This window comes from Aplidium turbinatum, chromosome 17 (genome assembly GCF_918807975.1).
Source record: "Aplidium turbinatum chromosome 17, kaAplTurb1.1, whole genome shotgun sequence".
Taxonomy (NCBI): Eukaryota; Metazoa; Chordata; class Ascidiacea; order Aplousobranchia; family Polyclinidae; genus Aplidium; species Aplidium turbinatum.
This window is the reverse complement of record NC_137488.1, coordinates 6724450-6734688: the sequence shown is the minus strand read 5'-3', so window position 1 is coordinate 6734688 and position 10239 is coordinate 6724450.

The following is a 10239-nucleotide window of genomic DNA, read 5'->3' as shown; positions in this document are numbered from 1 at the left end:
TGTCAACTGATTCAAAGTAATGAAATCCTCTGGTTCCTTTTATTGTACTTGCTAGCTTCCACCTTTCTTCCAGACGTTTTCTTTCATTCGTCAAATCTTCCTTGAGAAGTTTCATGAAATGTATTGAAGGCAAATTTTCAGTGCAGTGATCCATCATTCCATCTAAAGTACCAATTTGATGATGTAGAGGTCTTCGTAAACTTTCCATAGCTGTTGAATGCTTCATAGTGCCCCCAGTGCCATCGCAAGGTGACTTACCATGACTTGTGGAAAAGAAAAACCATGATGTTTCCAGGTCAAAATCATGTTTGTGCAGGCACAAATGAAGTTTTCTTTGCCAACAAGTCATGGTAAGTCACCTTGCGATGGCACTGGGGGCACTATGAAGCATTCAACAGCTATGGAAAGTTTACGAAGACCTCTACATCATCAAATTGGTACTTTAGATGAAATGATGCATCACTGCACGGAAAAGTTGCCTTCAATACATTTCATAAAACTTCTCAAGGAAGATTTGACGAATGAAAGAAAACGTCTGGAAAAAAGGTGGAAGCTAGCAAGTACAATAAAAGGAACCAGAGGATTTCATTACTTTGAACCAGTTGACAAGTCTAAAATTGGCATCAAAGAAATAAGCAATGAACTCACATATAATTACACTTTCAACTTTGATACCAAGTACAGCAACAAAAGCATCAATCAAGGAAACTTTGTAGCAGCCATGTATGATGGAAAGTGGTTATGTTGGAGTAACTTTGGTAGTTGACACAGAAAATGGTGACATCTTTGTAAATTTTCTGCACCCTAATGGACCGTCTCCATCTTTTCATTGGCCAAGAACCAAAGACGAATGTGGGATTCCTTTTGAACATGTTTTGTGTGTTGTAGACAGTCCAACCCTTGCAACTACTCAAGACCAATATCAATTTTCCATGCAATGTTTGCAACAAATTCAAACTCATTGGAGATCAGCTAATAAATAATTAATTTCTGTCACACATATGCTTTGGAATATATTATATATACATTAATATCCAGTTTAACCAATTATTTAAATTGGGAATATAAATTGAAAAGCAGCCCAAAAGTTATCATGGTTCAAAACTGCAATGAGAGTTCAATATAATTATCCTTTGGCTTTTGCTGACAAATTTTGTGATATATTGTTATGTTTTTCTTAAAATTTCTCAAAGCACGATAACCTTTTTTGTTGATTAAATTGCATCTTTGGACCAGGTAAAAAGAGCCACTTCTCTATTAGTATTCTTGGTTTTAATTTCTTCTGGCATTAAACTATACAATCATTAAAAACCAATTTCAAGTGAAACATTTTACACATTGAATTTCAATAATCTTTGCTTTGATTTTCAGTAGTCATAGTATGGTTAATTGACTAAGCAAGATATTCAAAGCTTTCAACTTACCTATTATGTCTACTAATGTATATATTTTGTGCATAATTGGAAAAAAGGGAAGCAAAGCACTGTTGAACAATTATAAAAACAATCAATTTAGCCACTTTGTGTATATGGTACATTTCGACTTACTACGCCTAGATTTTCTCAAATACACAAAGATATCTTTGTTTCACTGTATAGGGGAAGTCAAGACCTTTCATATGATATATTACTCGAAAAAATTAAAGAGGGGCCTTTTTCAGTATAGTGCTTGGAAGTTACGTCACGGTTGATTGATTTCAATTCCACAACAATATTAACTTGTCTTCAAAATCATTCAACCATGACCAAAATTGTTGAAAGTTTGTAAATGTGTTGACTTTAACCAAACTTAAGTTCTCACAAAATTTGAAGTTTGTAACATTAATGGTGTATGTTTTATTTACGTTTAAAATTTGTTGTACCAACTTTTCACTAATTTCATGCTTGAGCGAACGCAAAAACACCTCATTTTCAAATGGCCATATCCCGAAAACCGCTGAACCGATTTTGCTGAGATTGGTATCATTTTTCTCAGAATGACTTGCTCTGCAAAGTGTCTAAGTTTCATCAAAATCTGAGACCATGGGTTACATTTTCCCTTTTTTCTGGTCAAGTTGACAAAGACTTACCCACCATCTATATCATTCAACTAAAAGCTGTGCAATACCATATGAAAGCTTTTTATTCACAGTCAAATGATGTAAATTGTGAAATTTGTTTTTGCTTGGGTACCATTTTTATGCAATATGTAGGTTCTGACGGCCCTTCCAAACTCATCAGTAGGCTGCGCAGGTGTGTGCGATTGTCTCTACTGATAATAAGTTATTAATCAGGGGCAGCTCGTCCTAACAGACTGCAAATGTTGCAGTCTAGCCTCGTAAGTCGTAGATTATTATCAGTGAATATATTTTCAGGTTAATAGATAAGAAACAATATCAAAATCCTAAACGTTCTGTCTAATTTTGCATAATTTTTATATTTTTTTGGCAGCATCTTACTGCTTCAAGGCCATATTATCTCTGCCTTCAACTTTTGAGAAATACTTTGTTCCAGCTTTTATAACTTCACAACAGGAATTATTGTTTTTTTTATTTCGCAAAATTTTAACCTAAATTAAGGCTATTGGCGCTTTGTTGATGTTTGACATGCACTGTGAAGATAATTCTTGTTAATATTTCGTGTAGCAGAAAGCTTGTTCAGTTGAATGTTGCCAATTTGTTGTTCAACTTTGTAGATACCGTAGCCTATTATCAGTGCCGGTCTTTGGGGTGTGCAAACCGTGCGATCGCACAGGGCCCGCAATTTACTCAAAAAATGCAGTAATTTTTGTCATATTTAATGGAAAAATTCAACAAAAGAATTAACAATAAGAAAACAGAGACACAACCTATTTCGTCCCCTGAACATTTCATACCCTGAAAAGATCGAGAGAAAAAAACAACAGAGCCGAAGTCGCTGATCGGAGTTGCCGCAAACATTTCAAAATTTCTCTCGATCTTTTCAGGGGACGAAATAGGTTGAAATTCGATTTGTTGACACCGGACAACACCATTTTACAGCAATATTCATACCCAAATTTTTGTTGAACATGCTCTCAGAATGCCCCAAATTCAAAGTAATTGTTCAAACTTTTCTGGGGGCGGTCCCCCAAACCCCCCGCTGCTGGGTGTCGCCATCGGCGAACACACCATCAAGCATCGCTCACCGACCGTCAAACCACGCCCCCCCCTTTTCAAAATTCCTAGCTACGCTATTGAATTGGATCATTGTCATTGGGGCCCGCAAAGCATATTCCGCACAGGGCCCGAAATACCCCAAGACCGGCACTGCTATTATATGACTAAGCTGTTAACGAAACTTTGGTAGCCACCCTACAATGCGAAATTAACCTGGCAAGCTAACCTCGCATGTTCCGAACCTTTTCTCTGCTGATTGGAAATAGCCACACAATTAAAATTATTAGGCTGAAAGACAAAATTCACTTAATTTGGATGTTTTTTACGCTGTGTTTTCGTTGATCGACCATTGCATTCATTCTTCAAATCACATCGGACCTGATGTTTTGTGCTTTAATTGTTCTGAGTAGTGTCAAATCTTCCAACCTTTATTTATTTGTAACAGAAGAGGCTATTTGAGCTTTCAAATCGCAATTATTTTCAAATTCTGTGTTACATTTTAAAGTATCGACAATTCTGATGCAAATAATAAGAATGATTTTTCATGGTGGATCCAGCATGTAGCTGTAAAAGGGGGGAGGAGCGATTTAACAAAACACAATGATTTTTAGGTTTACATTAATCTGGCCTTGCGATTGCACCATAAATAAAGGTAGCCTACTTTTCTGTGTATTAGGGGGGATCGCCTTCCCCCTGATGTAATGGTGCAACAGCGGTTGTGTGATTCTTCCTCTCTTCTATCTGTCGTCACTCAAATGCTACGGTATCAATAGTTGTTTTTGAAGCTGCTAAGTATTTCATGTTATGCTTTAATTCGTCATATAACCTATTACAGAGTTTCCCAAAGTGTTTGCCTTGAGAGAATTGCAAGTGCACCGCGGAAATTTTGTGCTTTGAATGTTGCAGCCGTAGCGCAAAATTGTGAAGTATCAAACTAGTTTAGAAGGAGTAGCCTATTTGCTTTCGTGTTACAGCAGACTGAAATTAACTGCCTAAATCGGGTGAACATCAGATGATCAGACCACTCCGAACTGATGTCAAGCCTCGAGTCATGACTAGGCTATTTGTGCACAAAAGAAGCCACACTCTTTATCTGGCAGTGAGAGCAACTATTTTACTGGCATAGGCTACATTGGTTAAAATGATAAACTTGTAGATAACTTGTAGTTATAGTAAACAATGTGCCGCGGAAGACTAGGCTACTAGGGGTTGTTTAAAGTTATTCCAATGCGATGTCCAGCCACACTGTTCCAGTGGTTGCTTTAAACGTCTGTTTTCGAATTTCGAAAATGTCTGTGAGCATAGGGTTGCTTATTTTAAGTTTGTAAACGTCCTGTAAACACTAGTGTGCCTTTCACCGTTATTGGGTTTCACGAGCAGTGTTCCTTTATGCAAGTTTTTTTTGGCAAAATAGGTCGGTGTGCCAACTCAATTTATACTAAATTGGAATAATAATATATATAAATTTAAAGACTTTTTCTGGTAGCCTATTATGAAAATATTTAGCTTAGAACTGCCAAAATGTTGTTAATCAACAATTCTTGCCATGCTTATAAGCACCGCAAGTGACATTTGTCTAATAATCAAGGAAAGACGGTTTTATAGACTATCACAAAAAGGATGAAAAACCAACTCATCGCTTTTTTAGAGGGAACACTGCTCATGAGTTACGATAGAAACGTTTTTTCGGTGATTTCCACAAGCGTTTGTTTCATGGTGCCTGGTTTCTTTCTCCCTGTTATTGGAGCCTATTTTTCGCTGATATGTTTGCAGGTCACTATTGTTGCCTGTATTGCCATGTGCCAAACATGTCTATGTTTACTGAAACTGTCAATGGCAAGATATCTTTTGTGAAGCGAAGTGACAACACCACTCTTGCTTGGCGATGAATATTCTGATGAAACCGCTCGCCTGGCTATTAGTGCAAAAAACAAGTGGCCTCGTTTATTAGGCAATGTTAAAGAAGTCAAAAGTGTTGTTCAAGGAGCTTGGCCTGGCAGTAGCGTTGTTCGACTAATTTTGTTGCTGCGGTATTCTAAGATAAATAGCCTATTAACAATATTAGGGCCCGATAAGATCTGCCCTGAGCTTGTGCTCCATGCTGGCCATGCCCTAAAGTCCTGGTTACGTAGATTCCTCTCTTCCTGCCTGCACCACCTCACAATCCCAAAAATCTGGAGAAGAGCTTTAGTAGTTGCGATCCCTAAGCCTCACAAGTCACAAGCCACCAGAGGACCCAAGGAGTTATCGTCCGATATCCCTCCTCTGTGTTCCTTTCAAGATCCTCGAAAGACTGATCTATGCCCGCGTCAACCCAATCATCGACCCGCTCCTTCCAAATGAGCAAGCTGGGTTTCGGCGCGGAAAATCCACTGTAGATCAGGTCACACTGTTGACCCAAGACATCGAGGACTGCTTTGAGGCAAAAAAGAAGGCCGGCGCTGTCTTTCTAGATCTCACAGCTGCCTACGATACCGTATGGCATCGCGGCCTTACTTACAAGCTGCTTCGCCTGCTTCCTGACCGACATATGGTCCATATGATTATGTAACTTGTCAGGAATCGAAGCTTCACCCTCACCACCGGCAACCCACGGCGAAGTAGACTGAGACGCCTGAAAAACGGCGTCCCACAGGGATCGGTCCTGGCTCCACTTCTTTTCAACATCTACACCCACGACCTGCCAACCACGGTCTCCGCAAAATACGCTTATGCGGACGATCTGGCAATTCTCCACTCCACAAAGTCGTGGGAAAATCTAGAAGACACCTTGAGCCAGGACATGCAAACCATCTCAGCCTATCTCCAGAACTGGCGACTGAAACTCAGCGAAACCAAAACTGTGGCGGCAGCTTTCCACCTACACAATCGGGAAGCTGATCGTGAGCTACATGTCCACAAGAACGGAAAACCTCTGTCCTTCTGCCCCGAGCCAAGGTACCTTGGGGTGACACTAGACAGATCGCTCACATACCCAGGGCCGGATTTAGCTGATGGGGGGCCCGGGGCACTTTTAGATCGGGGGGCCCCCGTGCAAAAAAATTTTTTGCGCCTACGGCGCGTAAAAACCATCTCTACGTCTACAGTAGCATCAGTCCAGTACTGCACAGCATTTTGCAGAAAACTTTAAAGGTCAAAAGGAATAAAATAACACAAAATCACATTTTTTCCACATAGGGGGGCCCTTCAAAAGTCGGGGGGCCCGGGGCAACTGCCCCCTCTGCCCCCCCCTAAATCCGGGCCTGCACATACCGCCACCATTTGGTGTCACTGCGCAAGAAACTGACATCCCGCGCTGCACTACTGAAGCGCCTGGCAGGCTCTAGCTGGGGGGCGAGGGCTGACACTTTGCGAATAGCAGCCTTAGCCCTTGTCTACTCTTCAGCAGAGTACTGTGCACCTGTCTGGTGCCGCAGTGCTCACTGCCACAACATCGACACTGCCATAAACAGCGCCCTGCGCACAGTGACCGGATGCCTGCGTCCCACACCATTGGACAATCTCCCCATTCTCGCTGGCATCCAACCTGCTGAGCTTCGTCGCGAAGAAGCCACTCTGTCCCTCGGTCGACGGGCACTGGAGCCTAATCATCTTCTCCACCACAAGATCTCTGCCTTCCCAAACGGGCACCCCCGCCGACTGAAATCAAGACACCCATTCGTGCCAGCCGCTCAACTTCTGATCAACGAAGCTGATGAACAAGACATCTCTGCGGCTACTTGGGCGGACCATAAATGGAATTCTGAATGGAGGTCAAGCACCACCAGACTCCATTCATTCATCCCCGACGCCGACACACGCCCAATCGGCCTGACACTACAGAGACAGGCGTGGGTGCGCCTCAACCGTCTCCGTACGGGCGTCGGCCTTTTCCGCTCAACCATGCACCAATGGGGAATGGCTTCTTCCTCCTCCTGTGAATGTGGTGCCGAGGAACAGACCGCAGACCACATCATCAATGACTGTACCATCTTCAAGCCACCTAACGGAGTGGAAGGTCTGCGCGTCATGGATGATGAAACTAAAGACTGGCTGCTCTCTAGCAGCCTTCCAGTGTAGTCCGGGAACATCGTGAATCTGGGGTGGTAAAAGGATAGACCCTCGGCCCCAGAAGCTCAGACGACGACGAACAATATTCATGATAACGCTGGATAGCCTACTGGGTACGAAATGCGTTCTTTTTTAGCATAAGAGTCAACCTACCTAAAATTTTATTAGTGCGGCCCACCACAGCTCTCCTAAGTGCCAAAGTGGCCCGCATGCAAAAAAGGTTGGTGACCCCTGACGTAGGGCATAAGCCTATATCTGGAGAGAAGGGCTACCGTGTATTGTCTCGGTCGGTCATAACCTTAATTAGCTCTGCTAACAGACGGCCCTCTAGAATCTAAGTTAGATATCATATGTTTAGTTTGCAGTCAATGAATGACGTCATTGTATGATTTTAGAATTTATTTTCAAGATTTCAGAAGATGTTGCGACAGCGTAAATCTTTTGTAGCCTACTGAGTATGACATTTCGGTCTCGGGCACACTTTTACAATAACGTCTTTTTCTAAACCTCTGCTATGTTATGGCAAGTAGCCTAACCGAAACAAGAGATAAAGCAGTGAACATTCAGCTTGAGATAACTGAACTTCAATAAAACATTGCAATGAAAGGATTCCGCCAATTAGCTTTGAAGTTTGCAAACCACTCCTTTACAGCTTTCATAAAAGTGTGTGTAGTGCGCCATCTTGTGATGTAGGCTAACGTCCGTACGGTACATCTTGCATGATTAATTATCTGAAGTGAAAGTGGTGTAGCCTACATGAGGTTAACGCAGTGGCGTAGCTAGGGGGGGGAGCGGACCGCCCCGGGCGGCACGTCTGGGTGGCGGCACTTTCAGACAGGACGTTTTTTTTTATAATGCAAAAGTACACGAAAAATAAAAGCAAACAGAATGGCAACGTTCAAAACACAGGGCCGGATTTAGCCTAAGCGCTGCCCTAGGCAGATAAGAAAAGTGCCGCCCCCCAAAAAAAATTTTTCGATGGTGCGCTACGATTTATATTTTCAATTCCTTACAAAAAAGTTATTTGCACTGTTTATTTGAATACATCAATGAATGTCATTGTATAATGAACTAATTGTTTAAAATCGCTTGCGGCGGGCTTTTTCTCTTGCAAACAAATCAATAATTTCTTCAAAGTCTGTAGAAACAAGTAAAGATGAGCTAATCCTCAAAAATGTGAGATCATTCATGGTTTACATACTTTAAGCATCAAGGCAAGTACACAAAATAGCCTGCAACTTTTCCATCAACCTAACATTGACTAAAAACATTTTTTCTAGGCTCCTTTAAATTTACTAACAGTGAAACAAACCGAACAAAGATTAATAAAAATTGCACAGACAAACCCTAGTCCTCCATACTAAGCGAAACAGAAAAATAAAACAAGCGCTAAGCAGCACATATTGTTGAAAACCAACCAAACGTGAAGTACTCTAGGGGCGATGACTTGCCATACATGACTTGCCGCACTGCTTATAAATGTGTGTGATGTGATAACATATTTATTAATTCCTATATATCTGTTGTGAATTATTATATTCACGTACAGTATTATCATTTATCAATGTAATATATTCGTATATTTTGCCGCCCCCAATAATTTGCCGCCTTAGGCAACTGCCTACTCTGCCTACTGCTAAATCCGGCCCTGTCAAAACATCTTAAATATCTAAAAACGTTTCAAATTTTCATGAATTTTTCTGCCGTTATGTTTTTAATACGTTACAAAATTCCTACTAGCCTTTATTAAGCAGAGGCGGAAACATGCTCTTCAAATTTGGGTAGCCTTGTAAAAAGTTACAAATTGATTATTTTAATTCTGCAGCAGTGTTTGTGCTTTTGCATTCAGTATATTACTAAATTATAGTGGTCAGTGGCGTAGCCAAAGGGTGGGGAGGGTTAGGGGTTTCAACCCCCCCTTTTGAGAAAAACTAAATGGAGAAAACTGAATCACTCTTTGAATTTTACGAAGCAGATCTGCCGTGTATAAACGCCCTTGCTATTATATCTGAACTGCGTATATGTGGTATCGATGTCTTTTCAATTCTTCCCGAACCAGTTTGCCAAAAAGTGCTGTAAGTGTATTGCCATTTTGCCCGCAGTCAACGTTTCCAAACATTAATATTTTACTCCGCATTCTGGTTACTCTTCCAGTTAGCCTACCACTTGCACCAATGAAAGATCTTTTTCTGCTCTTCGAAGACTTAAACTTATTTAAGAAATTCAACCTCTGAAAACCGATTAAATGGTTTGGCTTTGGTTAATCTGTATAGAAAATTGGTCCCAACTGTGGAGGATGTCATTAACAAGATGTGTGAAAAGGTTCGTCGACTTCCTTTTTCCCTTTAGTTTCATCAGTATCAATGATTTTTTGCATTCTTATTGCTTGTGTTGATGAATTTTTCATAGCTGTTAGCTGTAAGCGTGATTCTACTAATTCGTCATGTTAAAGCAATTCTGGTGCTTTATCTTTTAAAATGAGTAAGAACTTGTGTGTCATATTATGCTTTATAATTCGAATGACCTTTCATAATTCATATAGCAGGGTGTGACCGCTCTACAACTGTTCAGTATCCAGCTAACTCGTGCAGTCGATGGAAACACTGCAATATCTACAGCTGTGAAAAATTGCACTAACCTTTTATAGCCTATACCCGATTCCTGTGATTCGTTATACAAAACTTGAATATATCAGAAATAAAGTAACTTCTTTGTCTCAAAGCTTTTTGTCTGACACTCATTAAAATGTATGACGTTACATTTTTTAAACTTCGGGTTAACTTTAAAATATAAAAGTTAGTGACTTACCGGAGTAAGATCGTTTTTTGGATCAACTAAGGAGAAAATTGATAAATAATAAAACTGTAATAATCTCGCAAAAAAAAGCAATCAACCTATGTCTCTAAAAAAAAGTTTGCCTAATTTTAAATGAAACTGCATTAAAAGAGCTAGTTTTTCCAATACCAAACATTCAAATATCTCAGTCAGGAATTAGCAACAAGAAAACATAAAGACTTCAGCTTTATTTTCGAAAAATGCCGAAGAAAACATGATCTTATTCTTTTGCTATGCCA